Raw genomic sequence first — 17,088 nt, 5'->3', positions numbered from 1 at the left:
TATCTCAAGGTGCAGATTGTTTCTGTGATTTTACTGTCTGATAAGAAGGGTATACACTCCCACAATCCCAGTCATTTCTATTCCTCAGCCTACATTGCTGATAATTCTATTGTACTAAATAGTAGCAGAATGTGGTCAGGTATTGTGAGGGCCTGTAGACATTGTATAAAATAAGTCGTTCTGTTTCTGTTGAATTCTTTGCTATTATAGTACAGTTGCCAGAGATGTTCTGGGTGTGGTTTGGGTATGGAAGAATGAATTGGTGTACTAAGTTCCCATTCGTGGACAGGATACAGCTACAATGCCCGAGCTGATGTAACATCTGGCAGCACTGTGGTTCAGTTAGCTTTGGCAGAGACTGAGTCCATTATTAAATTTCTGGAAGGGGAAGTTCTTTGTTGTTTCCAGTTCAAGTATTTGCAGCCCTGAGTACCACATTTCGGTAATTGTTTCAGTAACCTGTGTAAAGAAGGGAAGAGCAATGATGTGTTGGAGTGTCTCCTGGCTATTGCTGTGAAAATTGAATTAACTTTAAATGACATGTTGTTGGTAGCATCGGTAAGGATAGTAGGAGCATAGTAAACATAGAGCAGGACAGTGAAATTTGCCAGGGTCAGAAAGCAGCAGATATGCATGTTGTTATGGACCAGTGGGACAAACAATTTTCAGGGTTGCTGCACCCACTGTTAGGGATGATGAAACAAGAGCTGGTGTACTCAGTTGATAAATTCCTGGTGCTGTTCAATTCTTCTATTTTTGATATCATTTAATAAACAGAAAGTGGTGTTTTGGTTCAGAGATGTTGAAATTCTGCAGATGTTGTGTCTGCTTGTAAGGGGGGCTCTAAAGCAGCAAGTGGCAAGAGCTGCAGTTTTGTAAGAAAACGCCAAAAGTTTTCTTACACAAATTTGTTAACAAATAACCCCTCCAGGGCAATGCAATGTTTGATCAATACGCATTTCATTAGTGAACAAGATGATAGGTACCCATTTGGGGACTATACGAACAGAGTGATAAAGACAAAGGGTCTTGTGTCTTCAATATTGTGATACGGAAAGTTGTTACTCACCATATAACGGTGATGCTGAGTCGCATATAGGCACAACAAAAAGACTCACAAATATAGCTTTTGGCCAGTAAGGCCTTCATCAAAATTAGATGACCAACATACACATACACACTCTCACAAACACAACTCTCACACACATGACTGCAGTCTCAGACAACTGCAGCCACACTCCGTTATATGGTGGGTAGCAACTTCCTTTTCTCAGTATGGTCTTATGTCTTCTATATACTGCACATGAAGTGGTTTCAAATATTGCGGAAGGAATAAACCCTTTGGATGGATCATTGTTCGCATTTGTCCAGCCACCCAAGAGCTTCTTGGATTTGGAAAACCTAGCTTATAAGATTTAAAAGATGATGTATGTTGATAATTGTCAGAGGGCCGGTAGCAAAGCAGAAATGGTTGGTGGGGACGCTGAAAGGCCACATCCACAAGGGATGACACAGATCTCTTGTTTTTGTTGTGGTAGTTGCAGACACTTTAGGTGTGAGTGTCCACAAGGGAAACAAGGTAATGGAGAATCAAGGTGGAGATACCATAATGGTGAAAGCTTTGGTTGAATGGAAGAATCGCAGCTTTGAGTGAGGGGGACTCTGTAACTGGTTTTGGGCAGACTTCTGTAAGCGGATGGCTGGAACCCAGATCTGGTCTCATATGTCACAGCTAATTCCATGTCGTTGCATGTGTAAGGGCAGGTAAAGGCCTAATTGCATGTCTGTGAATTTACCTAGACAACTAAATTATGGTTATCTCAAGTATTGTCTGCTGAATTCATTTTCAGTTCACATTATCCATAGTATCAGGCTGATAACATGTTGGGGAGAGGACTATTTTACATTTAAATTTTGTAAACATTGCACCATTTTGTTTTGTAAAGATATGTAGTTCTCACTGGCTTCTATCAAAATAAAAGAAGATGTGTGTAGTACAGCACAGTGAATCATTTACCACTGGATCAAAAGGAATGTCTGAAGGCACTGTGTGACAACTTTGGTGGCATATTAACAGATTAATTGGCATTAACAAATCTCATTCGGTGTAGGTAAGGACATGATCCACCCCACCAAATCACCCTATTCAGCTATTAAGTTTTTGGTGCCTAAGCCTTCTGGTAAGTCTAGACCATTTGTAGAGCATTGTGCCCTAAATGAGAAGGTGGTCCTTAGATCCAATCCTTTGCCAGATCTGCGCACTTGTTTTGGGTTGTTTGTGGGTAAGCAAGTTTTTACGATGTTGGACCCCAATCATACTTACTGTCAGATCCCACTTGATGAGGGTTCTAAACACATTACTGCATTCATGACTTATTGGAATCTGTGAAACGTCAGTTGGGTACCATTTGATCTTATGACAGGAGCCACCAATTTGTCCCAGTTGCTGGAATTGTTATTTTGGGATACCAAGCCAAGTAAGCAAGATTTGGTTATTTTTAGCCACAATTTTTTTCATTGAGATGGTAACATTTTAGAAAGTTCATTCCCAGTTTTCACAGCAAACCATGCCCCTAATGAGTTGAGGAGAAAAGTATGCAAGTTTGAGTGGGAGGGGGAAGGCTCAGGAAACTACTTTCAGAGAGCTTAAAGAATCTCTGGTGTGTGCCACAGGGTTGGCTATCATGAATTTTAATAACAAGTACATTGTCCTAAAGGATGCTTCATTGGCTGTGTGCAGCTGTTCTGCTCAAGAAGATGAAAATTGTAGGTAGTCTGAATCATATGCATCTACATTAACATTTACATACATACCCTGCAAGCCACTGTATAGTGTTTGGTGGAGGGAATCATGTAGCACTACTGGTCATTTCCACTCCTATTCCACTCACAAATGGAGCAAGGGAAAAACAATGTATCTATATGTCTCCATATGAGCCCTAATTTCTCCATATGAGCCCTAATTTCTCTTATCATGTCTTCACATTCCTTTTGAGAAATATACATTGGCAGCAGTAGAATTGTTCTGCAGTCGGCTACAAATATCTGTCTCTTAAATTTTCTCAATGGTGTTTTGCAAAAATAACGTCATGTGCCCTCAAGGGATTCCCACCTGAATTCACAATGCATCTCTGTAACACTTGGGTGTTGATCATACCTACTGGTAACAAATCTATTCGCATCCTGTAAGGGCACTATAGTCAATGCCTGTATACTAAGTAATTGATTAAAAACACCTACCTCCAATGGATATCGTATCACAGACCTCTTGGAAAGTTCCAGTATGTAACGGTTTGTGCCAGTAGTTGGGGTGTGCTCCATTAGAGAACACACTCATGATAGATGTGGAAGAAGCAGTTTAGGTGGAAGAAGTAGTTTAGCCTGGGAAGAGCAGCCATGATCATGCGCATGCTGTGGCACCAGTTTCAGAACAGTTATGCTAACTTGAAATATCCACATAGTTAAGATTTTGAGGAGTTCAGTGAATGCAGGAAGTAATTCTATAACTGGAAGAACATTTTTAATATATTTGCAATGAATCAGAAGTTATAAGTGGAATGATATTTCTGAATATTACACATGTTGCCACCATTAATTCCATGTCAGTAGTTTAACATTAACAAATATACAGTTTTATATTGGAAGAAGTTATACTGATAGCCAGTGAATCAGGTTAATACTTAAGAAAGTAATTTTCAATTTAAATTTTATGCTGTGGCTAGCTGGAGTGAGTGCTATAAATTTGATGATTCAGACTATGGAAAATTTACTTGTTCTATGAATTAATAACCTATTTTCCATAAAGTGACCTTTATCATTTCAAAATATTGTTAAATCCCTATAATCTCAGGTAGCAGTTCTCTCACTTGTCATGCAGACTAGAGAACTATTAAATAACTAAGGGGGTAGTTGTATAAGGCAATGCATGTCAGGGCAGAATGAATGCAGTTTTTGGATAAAGTAGTGGAAAACTGAAGAGACTGTTTTTAGTGAAGAGATGTCACCACACGAAAGAACTCTGTTCTTTGTAAAGAAACTGAGTGTAAAAGTGGAATCAGAGGATATGCATTAAAATTCCATGAAATCAAAATAGTGTCAGACTGTGCCAGATTCAACTGTGATAATAATTTACTAGCAAGGAGATTACATGTGTTATGTATAAAGATGGTAATTTTTCCATGCAGAAGTAATCACAGGCATTGGTATTAGGAACAACAGATGTCAATGGTAACTGTACATTTTGTGGAGAGTGTTTCTCACCTCATTTGGATTATGCACGAAAGAGGAATGCAGAGTCATCACATCATGATGCACCTCATCACATCTGCAGTACTTTGCTGTATCAGCCAGGCCATCACCACGGACAGACAAAAGTAAATGTTGCAATAACTGAGAGAAGGGTGTAGTAAGGCAGGGCACTGCACTACTGCTGGGTGTGATTAATGGTATGCTGCAAATATTAAAGCTATTTTGTGTAGGATAATTTACTGTGCTGTGATAGGATCCTTCAAAGGCACTTGACACCATTGACCATTATACAAAAATTAAGCAACTATGGCATTAGAGGGCAACCAGGTGAATGGATAAAATCATACTTGTGCAACCGCAAGCAATATGTATCATTAGGAAACTCATACCAATCAGAAACCAAACCCTTCAAATATGGAGTGCTACAGGGTACGGTAATGGGACCATTGTTATTCAATGTGTTTGTTAATGATATAGGTGTTGAGGAGGAAGAAAAGAAAATATTGTATGCTGATGACATGACAATACTAAATAGTGACCAAAATATGGAACAGCTTGAGAGAAGAGCATACATATCTGCAAATGTCACAGCTCAATGGCTGTTGGAAAATGAACTGGTTATAATCTAAAAAAGACTATGTATGCAGTGTTTAAAAACAAGGAAAAGGCTTTAGACATGGATTTAGAGGTTGATGGAACAAGGCTGGAAGAAGTAGAATCTGCTAGATTCTTAGGTATTGTTGTGGATAATGAACTGAAATGGAAAAAAAAAAAAACATATTAATAATGTCTGTAAGAAACTGACATAGTATAAGAAACTGACACAGTATTCAGACAAGAACCTTCTGTGTACAGTGTATCATGGACTTTTTGAACCATACTTACAGTATGGAGTGACTGTGTGGGGAAACTCAAACAAACGAGAGACAAAACGAGTGTTCACATTACAAAAAAAAAGCAATTAGGACCATTTTAAGAAGAAAGACCTCTGAAACGTGCAGAAACTGTTTCAAGAATTTAGGTATCTTAACTTTTTCATCGTTGTATATATACAAAGCAATAGTGTACATCACAAAAGGTAGTGAGGACTGGATTACAAATGCTAGTGTACACACCCACAATACAAGAAGGAAGAATGAAGTACGGAGCATACCCCACCGACTGGCAATGCTAGAAAAAGGACCCCAAAACTCTGGTATCAGACTACTAAGAAGTCTGCCTAAAAACCTGCAAGATAGTGTACTTCACAATGACTTTTCAAAGAAACTTAAAGACTACCTCATTGAAAACGAGTTTTACAGTGTTGCAGAATACTTATGCCATTAAATTTGTATATATTGTTATTCATTATCAATGATGTGAAAATGTAAGCTAAAGGTGTAGAAAAATAAGTGATAATGAATGTTAATTCTTTGACATGTCCTGTATTACACGTACATTTACTGTACATATTGTAATCTTACAGGATGTACATTTACTGTACATAATGTAATCTTACAGGATCAAATAAAAGTCAGTTCCATTTATGTCACATAGTACCAGATCCAAAATGGATGGCAAAGACAAGATGGCTGACATGGTAAGTTAAATGAAACTGAAAATAGTACTGATACAAGTAGTACTGTAGACGTTGAGGATCCAAATGCCTCTATACCACAGCCAGAGATTACCCCACACAAAACACACACAGACATTGCATGGGGATGAAGATCTTTCTATTAAGATATGATTAATCTAGCAAAGTTGGACTAATCTTGCTCAGAATACGAACAGCTTACAAATAGAAAAATCTAGACAAAAACAGGTTAATCTTGCTAAAGATTTTGCCATTAAAATATGAAAAGTTAAGCTGACATTGTTGAAGATTTTGCTGTTAGTATGGGAGAAAATAGAAAATGTACAAATATACAATTGAAAGACATGCAGAGTAACGTAGCTAAGCAGTTCAAAGAAGAGAGACTAGTTTTTGTTCAGTATCAGAAAGATGTAGTTAAAAACTGTGTCCGGAGGTGTTAAGCAGTCAAAATCATGCTGTTGGTAAAGTCAGTGAAGAGTTTACAGATTTAAAGAAGAACAAGATAACAAACACATCAAACTGTCTACAGAAGAAGATAAAAGACAGGACCTTGAAAACTGTATTGAAAATGTTGAAAGAATTGGGGACACCAGAGCACTAACCTCAAGAATCTGATTTGAAGGCCCAAAAAATGGTTACAAAACAGGGACAAGATGACACACATTATGGAGCTAGTAACCACAGGCAGTCGATGCGTGACCTTGGAATAATACTCTGACATGAGTGCTACATGAAACAACCCGAAGTGTCACTCCAGAACCACCCAAAGTTTTCAGCTTGCAGTGCACATGCAGCAGTGATGTAAGAGATGCAGAACGAAGACAGGCACATTTTATACAGAGAATGCAATTAAACAGATTTAAACCTAAAGGATATGTACATCCTGTTGCTTTTATTCAGAGTTTTAGAGGTGTTCTACCTTCAGCATGGACAGGTGCCGGAAAGATATCTTTTGTGGCTAATCATCTGCATGGAGATGTGTATAATTGGGGGATGCAACAAGATAAAGAAAGAATGACATGCTGAACTCGATGCAGCATTTTTGTTGAAGTAGTGGTCAAACCACATTCAAGGTTGCGTTATAGAAGGATTGTAAATAAAGAATATTCAAGAGAGGCTGATGGAACTATAATTGAATTTTGGAAACGGAATTGAGTAGGAAGTGGTAGTTAGATAAACCATTTTATAAAGAGGATATTGTAAGACAAATTTTCAGGCAGATAGAAAATTAAAGAAAGAAAAGAAAGCTACAGGACTTTTAGAAAATCACTCTGGTGAAATAATAATTCTAATGGGCCAGAATCAGTATGTTGTCAAAATGTCATGTCCTGGGATGTAATATGAGTGTTAAACTCTGTTTCCTATACTTTCATCTTGATGAGTTCCCTGACAACTTAGGAGCCTAAAGTGAGCAGCAAAGTGAATGGTTCCATCAGGATCTCAAGACTATCAAGGCAGATGGAACAAACATATGATGGTAGACCTTTGCTGGAGTATTAAGTGAGACCTCCCTGAAGTAGTCCAGAGATGCAAGAACTTGAAACTAAAAAATTTGTGTGTTAGTTATAAATTTGTTAAAATTTGTGTGTTAGTTATAAATCACTTTTATCTAACTGTAACCTTTTTCGTGGTGGTATGTGTTTTAATTTGTACCATGGAATAGATTTAAACTGTGTTTCTACATAATTTGTATTTAATTTAATTAGTATTACCCAGTGAAGTTCAAGAGACTTAAATATTTATGTCTCTACATTATGATTTGATGGCAAAAACATGAAATATTGACATTTGATGATTGCAAAGAAACTGAGCTTTCAGAAAAAAACTGAGCACCCTTAAATTAGGTAAGTACAACTGCTGATAGCAATGCAACAAAAATATTGTTCACCAATGTTGTCAGTGCAGGATGTCTGAGCATGGAGTGAGTTTGAATTTTTCAAATGAACCAGTGGAAATAAATAATGGAGTGACTATGGTGATTGTTCAGTTTAATGGGAAGACGACTATTATGAGAGATGCTAACTATGCCAGAGTAATTGATGTAATCTGCAGGTTACTGAAGAAGGCATTTGAGAAGATATCACATGACTAACCAGTTTTGGTAAATAAGAAACAAGAAATTTTCAACAAAATCTACAGAATTGAAGGAGTAGAAACTGATGAGAGTTGTGTGATATGCAGTTCAAGTATGAAGATTTGTCACCAATATTACCAGGCGAGATTAAGGGTTCCCTGAATAGGTTAAGGGTCTGACCATACAAACCAATCTATTGCCAGGTCATATGCACCACAACAAGTAAGTAAATAGCTGCAGAAAAGGAATTACAGGAGAGGTTATCAGCAGGTATGAAAGAAGATAGTGACAATCAAAGCAGCAACGTAGCAATGAAGGGTGTGACACTTTTGTCTATGTGAAAGTCATTTATGCTCATGCTCCATGAGAAGTGTTGCTGAGAGCACACATGATTTGTTGCAGGTATGGAGATACGGCAGCTGAGTGGAGATGGCTGGGCTGCAGATTAGATTAGATTAGTTTTCGTTCCATAGATCCGTGCTGAGGAGATCCTGGTGGATGTGGAACATGTCATTTTTTTTTAAGCTGAAATAACAATACTAATAGTATGAATATATACAATACATCATTGAGTAGAAGGAGTTGGCCACTAGTAAGTCTTTCAGGCTTCTTTTAAACTGATCTTTATTCGTAACAAAATTTTTTTATGTTTGCTGTCAAATTATTCAAGATGAGTGTTCCTGAGTAGTGGACCCCTTTTTGTACTATAGTAAGTGTTTTTAAGTCCTTGTGCAGATCATTTTTGTTCCTGGTATTGTATGTATGAATTAAGCTGTTTGTTGGAAAAAGAGATATATTATTTAGGACAAATTTCATTAAGGAGTAAATATACTGAGAGGCAGTAGCTAGTATACCCAGTTCTTTGAAGAGGTTTGTACAGGACGTCCATGAATTTACTCCACAAATAATACGTATTACATGCTTTTGGACTCTGAAAACTTTTGATTGACTTGAAGAGTTACCCCAAAATATTAAACCATATGACATTATGGAATGAAAATAGGCAAAGTATGCACGCTTTTCCATTTTTATTTCGCCAATGTCTGCTAACACTCGAACTGCAAATACAGATTTGTTAAGGTATTTCTGCAGTTCTGTGGTGTGCTCCTCCCAACTTAATTTATTATCAAGTTGTAATCCCAGGAATTTAAGACTGCCAACCTCTTCTGTCTGCTCTTCTTCATACTTTTTGTGTATGCTGGGTGGAAACCTCTTACAGGTTCTGAATTGCATATAGTGAGTCCTTTCGAAGTTTAATGTCAGGGAGTTGGCTTTAAATCATTTATTAATATCTATGAAAATATCATTAGCAGATCTTTCTAGAACTATACTCGACATACTATTTATTGCAATACTTGTGTCATCTGCAAACAAAACGAACTCTGCTTCTGGCAGTGGAACTGATGAGAGATCATTAATGCACACAAGAAAAAGCAATGGCCCTAAGAGGGATCTTTGTGGGACACCACATGTAATTTCTTCCCATTCTGATGATGACTGATGACTTCATTCACTAGTCCCTTGCACTGACACTCTTTGTTTCCTGTTAGCTAGGTATGACTTGAACCATTTTTCGGCACTGCCCGTGACACATAATAGAATTCTAATTTACTTAAAAGGATGTTGTGCTTCACACAATCGAATGCCTTTGACAAATCACAGAAAATACCTGCTGCTTGTAACTTGTTATTTAATGAATTAAGTACATTTTTACTGTAGGTGTAAATAGCCTTCTCGATATCAGAACCCTTCAGAAATCCAAACTGTGTTCTTGATAATATGTTTTTGTGGTCAGATGGTTGAGAAGCAGCCTCTACATTACTTTTTCTAAAATTTTTGAGCGTGCTGGCAAAAGTGAAATCGGTCTGTAGTTTGATGGTATCTCTTTATCCCTTTTCTTGAATAGAGGCTTAACATTTGCATATTTTAGCCAGTCAGGAAATGTCCCAGTTATAATTGACTGGTTACACAAGTAACTCAGAATTGTAATAAACACACAAGAACATGCCTTAATTAACTTTGTTGATATTTCACCGTAACCACTAGAATGCTTTGTTTTTAAAGATTTTATTATGGAAGTTATTTCTTTTGGTGAAGAGGGTGACATATTCATGTACCTGGAGCTATTCGTAAAGGCCAGTTGAAGATATCCAAGGTCATTATTTACTGATCCTGAAAATCCCACTCTATCAGTAACACATATAAAGTACTTGTTAAATAGATTTGCCACACTATGCCCACCGGTTACTAATGTGTCCTCTACCCTTAGTGCTATTTGCTCCTGTTCCTTTCTGGTTCTACCAGTTCTCCTCTTCCACTATATCCCATATTGTTTTTATTTCCCTGACATTGCTATCTTCTTCTCGTAGTGCATTTTTTTTTAGATGTCTGAATTACATTTTTTAATACTTCACAGTATTCCTTGTATTTAGTAAATCATCAGCATTGGAGCTATTCTTGGTCGACAGATACATTTTCCTTTTGGTCTTACAGGAAATCTTTATTCCTTGTGTAATCCATGGTTTTATTATAGACTTCTGTTTAATTTGAGTAACTTTTAGAGGAAAACAGTTTTCAAACATGGTACTGACATTGTCCATGAATGTGTTATATTTTTCATTCATGTCATGAGCACTATAAACATCTTTCCAGTTCATATCTTTGAGCAGTTTTCTAAAACACTCAATTTTTGGTTGATTAACTACTCTCCTGTATTCAGATTTAGCAGTCTTGATAATCTGCTTAGAATTTACATCTAAATGATATGATGTTTTATGATATGATTTTGTTCCTTTGATTTGTCTATAAAAATGTTATAAATGGCTGTCCTTGAGGATTTAGTGATCCTAGTTGGAAAGTTTACTGTGTGAGTTAAATTGAAAGACAACATTACTAACTGCAGTGAATGTTTACGGGAAGATTTCATTAGAAAATCTGTACTAAAGTCACCAGCAATCAAAATTTCTTTGTTTCTTCCTGTTAAATAACCCAAAACAGCTTCTAGATGAATTATGAATAGATTATAATTTCCTGCAGGTACTCGGGAAATAGTTACCATTATATAGGATCTGTTATGGAACTCTACTTCTGTTGCACATGCTTCTAGATGCTGCTCTAAACAGAATTTATTAATGTCAATGTTCTTGAATTTATGGCAGTTTTTAATAAATGTGGCAACTCCTCCTCCATCCATATCTACTCTGCAGAAGTAGGAAGCTAGTTTAAATCCTGAAATTCTAACATATCTATACCAGTAGTCACTTCATGTTCAGAGAGGCAGATTATTGACATAATTGGTGATGTATGTAAATAATATGCTGCGGACTGCTGGCAGCCAACTTGAAGTCGATTAACATAATACATTTGATGTTGGATTAAAGTAAAGGGTTTTCAAAGGAAGAAATCTCTTGACAATTCAATATCTTACAAAAAGTTTATAAAAGGGTTTCATTTAATGAAGAATTGGTTTAAAATCTGCAAATGTCGTACGTTCGTTAGTTGTTACTTTGTCCTTCGCTTAAGTTTATACAAGTGGTAGTGTTATGTTTTTGTGTAACTAAATAGAATTTTTTGAAATATTCATTTGCCTTTCATATTTAAATAGTTTGGTATTTGCATATGAACGTTTTGAAAAATGAATATATTTTTGCTGACTGTCGATACTAAAATCAATATTATTGCTTTATTTTCCCACGTGGAATGTTTCCCTCTATTATATTCATTTACGCTTTATTTTTTACATTTAAAAAACTTTGTATCTCAGTGACTTGTCAAAATATATACATCAAAATCCAGAGCTTGACTGTGTTAGAGTGATTGTGTTGCTCCAAGGATTGTAAAAGTGTGAACTGATAAATGAGGCTCACTTAAGTAATAGTCGAGGGCATTTCATTTTATGGCTAAAGTTTTTTTATTTATTTATTTTTATTTCTTTTGTTATTTTGACAAATTTTAACAATTTTATCTCACAATTAAACATTCACTAGGGAGGTTTCTCAAAGGGGTGACACTAATTAATAGTTAACAAGGTACATTACTTTGCATAACTCAGCAGTTGTGATATTGGTCGTGGACAGTCTCTTTAGATAGCAGCATGCACTGCAGTTCATTGAAACTTCTGTTGCTTTAACTGAAACGTTACCTTATTATCGTCCATCATCAGAAAGTTCAGGCCAGAGAGCAGGCTGGCTGGTGTCATTGTTTGAAAGCAGTAACCTGTCAGACCCACGAAATTCTCGCAGTAAAACGTTATGCATGGAAAGGGGGAGGGGGGTTTATAAATTTTCAGAATGTAACCATATGTACAAATTATCTTGCAATGTGAACGCAAAATGACTTGTTCCACCTTATTACCATCTATTGTGCAAAATGAGTCATGGAACATGAAACTAACCAACTTGCAAGGGAAATGATCAGATAAAATGTCTCAAGGCCATTATGACTTTCTATTGTTAACCAGTAATGAAAGAACACAGATAGTGTTCAGTTGTCCACCTCTGAATAATCTGCTGACAGCCTTTTTATTTTTTCACTGAAACACATTTAAAAATACAATATAAATTGAGTAAATAATATGAAGGCAGGACATCTATCCTTGTGAAATAATGAACTTGACCAATTATGGTGAAATAGATAATTACTATGCCAGCAGTTACTATCCTCAGTTCAACTTACATCTGTTCTGTACAAGCTGCTATCAAGAAAACAGAAATGTAAGTGTGAAGACAAGTGAAATCATCTCTCTTTTTTTCTCAGTGATGTTGCTTTAATTTGAGTTATTCTCCAGGTATAAATGTTCACTGAATTTACAAAAGTGCTCAAGGTTTATAGATAATAGAGAGTGACACATTCTATCAGATATGTTTAGTGGCATGTTACCCATCTTTTATAATGGATCATTACGATTATCAGTTCCATAGTAATAATAAAAGGAAACACTTCATGCTGATATCAATGAACTGAGAAGATGGCAGCAATAGTTCTTCAGCGTTTCAGGGATGCCCTGGTCCATCAACTGACAAAGAGCAGTCACGTTTGGCAGTAAAAATAATGAAATAATGTTTTGATATCTCCATCTGTGAGTTTGTCACTGGCAGGATGCAAAGGTGCCCTATCAAGAAGCAGCAGCGGTAAACAGTTGGCTTTCAAATATTTCTCTATAGCTGGTATGAATTATTTTGGAACAGGTTTCAAAGATTTATGCTTTCTTTTGATGAGTGTAATGTTGGGGGAAGGATAGCAGATTTTTCAGGTTTTTGGAAGCTCTAGGTTTCCATGATTTTCCTATTAATGTAAGCCTAAGTTTGTGGTTCCCAGTTGAATTACTGCAAGCCAATATGCTAATTTGTTCCTTACTTTTCTTGTGTCAGTGTGCTGGAGCTTCCTTTTTTGAAGCAAGCATTTTTGTAGGGAGCATCTTGTAATTTAAACCACTTTCATAACTGTTCGCCAGAAGTTCCCTCCTCATCAATTAAGATAATCTTTGAAACATACTAATATATGATTGTTAGAATAAGTATGACATGAAGTGTAGGCCTCAGGAGTCAGGCTGGCAAATTTACAGACCTACATAAACAGTGCAACATCATTATTTTATTTATGTGGTCATTTTAAAGCTCAGTTTATTATACTGCTTTGTATTCTGTTATTGATTTCATTTCAGTTTTATCAAGTGCAAAAACTTCTCTGTTCTGGTTCATCTGATATTAATCAACAAAAATAATCATAAACAATTCTCATTGATTTCCTCATTGTGGACACCCTCCTGCCATTGTTCCCATCTACTAGTACCTGCAATCATCCTAGCTACTTTCATATTCGTAACCTTAACCTTGTTGATAAGGTAACCTGAATCCACCCAGCTTTCGCTCCCATACTACAAAGTTGGTCGAAAGATTGAATGGTGCACAGATAACTTAGTCTTGGTACTGACTTCCTTCTTGCAGAAGAGAGTAGATCTTAGCTGAGCGCTCACTGCATTAGCTGTGCTACACCTCACTTCCAGTTCTTTCACTATGTTGCCATCCTGTGAGAATATGCATCCTAAGTACTTGAAACTGTCCACCTGTTCTAACTTTGTTCCTCCTATTTGGCACTCAATCCGTTTATATTTCTTTCCCACTGACATTACTTTCGTTTTGAAGATGCTAATCTTCATACCATAGTCCTTACATTTCTGGTCTAGCTCTGAAATATTACTTTGCAAACTTTCAATCGAATCTGCCATCACAACTAAGTCATCCGCATATGCAAGACTGCTTATTTTGTGTTCACATGTCTTAATCTCATTTATTAATTTTAGAATATTTTTCATGTGAAGTGAAACTAGCTTTTTATTTGCATTTATGTAAAGAACAAAAGTACATGTTAGGAACTTATTACAGCCAGTAACTTTCATGATTTTGTAAAATATATTGTTCGTACCAGTCAAAGCAATAAATATGTGGTTATAAAACAAGATTAACAGAATGTACAAACTCCACCATTGACCAAATATTCACCTCAATCACAAGTTACAATTTTAAAAGTGGTGTACTGAATGTGGGTACAGCTGCTGTGTATAGAAATGCCAACAGGTAGTAGCACTTGCAAAGAAGTAGTTGAAAAAAGAACTCTTTCTGAAGGCAACATTAGAATTTTTAATTTCTTTGTGGCTAAGGGAAACTGGGAAAGCATCTGAATTCAGTTCAATATTGATAGCAATATACATGAGTTTTCAGTACATCTTTCTTTACTATTTTAATGCAGTATTTCCAAAAGATGTAAAAACAGTGAAAGCTAACTCATTAAGCAATGGACATCTAAACACAAAATTTTTATGTGAGAGAAACAGATTTCTGCAGGACTGTTGTAAGAAATATACAGTTACCAAGAATTTCAGATGATTTTAAAGCCTACAAAAGAATCTATGGTAGAGTAGTCAGACAGGCAAAAATCATATGGAATGACAATTTGATAAACTCATCCAACAAAATGAGATCTCTGTGGAGAGTTATAAAGAATGAAATTTGTAACTCAGTATAAAAAAAGAATATATCATTAACACTAGAGAGCTCAAAAGTCACAGACCCAAAATCAGTCATATCAAAATTCAGTAAATACTTTGCTTCACTAGCTGAAGACCTCATTCAAGTAAACTGTAAACACAGTCCCTAGTTCCTCCAGCAAATTGGTTGGTTGGTTGGTTTGTGGGGGTTAAAGGGACCAGACTACTTAGGTCATCGGTCCCTTGTTCCACGACCATAATAATACACGAAGAAAAGTCCAACAAGCAATAAACACATAACGGAGACGACAAGGGACGACACAGTACAAGAAAGACATAGACGAAGACCAGAGAAAAGAGATTAAAAGACACACAGAGTGCGACGGTCATTGGCCGACCATGAAAATAAAACTGGAAAGGCCAACAACCAAGGGACACATTAAAACACCACAAACTAAAACCCCAGGCCAAAAGCCACAGTCGACACTAAAAAAAAATAAAAAGGGACTCTCATATTGAATGATAAAAACCCCCTGCTCGAATAAAACGGAGAACTAAGTCAGCCATAGTAGAGTCATCGGTTAAAAGAGCAGGGAGTGTATCAGGCAGCGCGAACGTCTGCCTGAGGGCAGTTAAAAGTGGGCAGTCTAGTAAGACGTGTACCACGGTCAGGGCCAATCCGCAGCGACAGAGAGGCGGGTCGTCACGGCACAAGAGATACGCGTGCGTGAGCCGGGTATGTCCTATGCGGAGCCGGCAGAGGACGACAGCATCCTTGCGAGACCCCCGCATGGAGGAGCGCCACACACTGGTTGTCTCCTTGACTGCCCGAAGTTTGTTGGGAGAGGGCAGGGTGCGCCACACATCACGCCAAGCAGCAAGGACCTTCTGCCGCAATACGGATCGGACGTCACCCTCTAAAAGACCGATCTCCATGGCCGGGGAACTGACCGCCTGTTTCGCCAGTTCGTCAACCCGCCCGTTACCCGGGATGCCGACGTGACCCGGGGACCAAACAAAGGTGACAGAGCGGCCGCAACGGACGAGAGTATGGAGGGACTCCTGGATGGCCATCACCAGACGGGAACGAGGGAAACACTGGTCAAGAGCTCGTAAACCGCTCAGGGAGTCACTACAGATGACAAAGGACTGACCTGAGCGGGAGCGGAGAAACTCTAGGGCACGATAGATGGCAACCAACTCGGCAGTGTATACACTGGAGCCAGCTGCCAATGACCGTTGCTCACAATAATCCCGTAGAGTGAGAGCGTAACCAGTGTGACCAGAGACCACCGAACCGTCGGTGTAGGCCACCGCCGCGTTCGGAAACTCGGCCAGGATGGAAAGAAAGCGGCGGCGGAGGGCCTCCGGAGGCACTGAGACCTTCGGACCCTGTGCCAAGTCGAGCCGAAGGCACGGTCGGGGCACACTCCACGGGGGCAGATGGAGATTGGCCCGGAAAACAGGCGGCAGAGGAAAAAAGTCAAGGCCACGGAGAAGGTCCCGGAGGCGAACCGCAATGGGACACCCTGACCGGGGCCGCCTGTCTGGAACATGGACGATCGAGCGCGGGAACAGGAGACGGTAGTTTGGATGCCCTGGCATGCTATAAACGTGCGCGGCATAGGCGGCCAGAAGGCGGTCACGCCGGAACCGCAATGGAGGGACACCAGCCTCCACAAGTATGCTGTCGACGGGGCTTGTCTGGAACGCTCCCGTGGCGAGGCGGATCCCGCAGTGGTGTATGGGATCCAGCAATCGCAATGCTGAAGGCGAGGCAGAACCGTACGCCACACACCCATAATCAAGGCGGGACTGGATCAGCGCTTGATATAGGTGGAGGAGGGTGGACCGGTCGGCACCCCACCTGGTGTGGCTTAAGCAACGGAGAGCGTTTAAGTGCCGCCAGCATGTTTGCTTCAGCTGCCTAATATGGGGCAGCCAAGTCAACCGGGTATCGAACACCAGTCCCAAGAACCGATGCGTCGCGACCACAGCAAGAGGTTCACCGTCAAGGTAAAGGCGCGGCTCAGGGTGAACCGTGCGACGCCGGCAGAAATGCATAACGCAGGTCTTCGCGGCCGAAAACTGGAAGCCGTGCGCTACAGCCCATGACTGCGCCTTGCGGATGGCACCTTGCAGCTGCCGTTCAGCAGCGGCGATGCCACTGGAGCTGTAATATAGGCAGAAGTCGTCCGCATATAA

The 17,088-nt window shown here is 38.6% G+C and overlaps 1 protein-coding gene across 2 annotated transcripts in view; it reads left to right on the top strand.

The window, feature by feature from the left end:
* LOC126272699 (intraflagellar transport protein 74 homolog) overlaps window positions 1–17,088 on the top strand; it is a 205,929-nt gene that overhangs the window by 132,917 nt on the left and 55,924 nt on the right. The window lies entirely within an intron of this gene.

The sequence above is a fragment of the Schistocerca gregaria genome, chromosome 5 (assembly GCF_023897955.1).
Source record: "Schistocerca gregaria isolate iqSchGreg1 chromosome 5, iqSchGreg1.2, whole genome shotgun sequence".
Taxonomy (NCBI): domain Eukaryota; kingdom Metazoa; phylum Arthropoda; class Insecta; order Orthoptera; family Acrididae; genus Schistocerca; species Schistocerca gregaria.
This window is presented reverse-complemented; position numbering and strand designations above follow the sequence as displayed.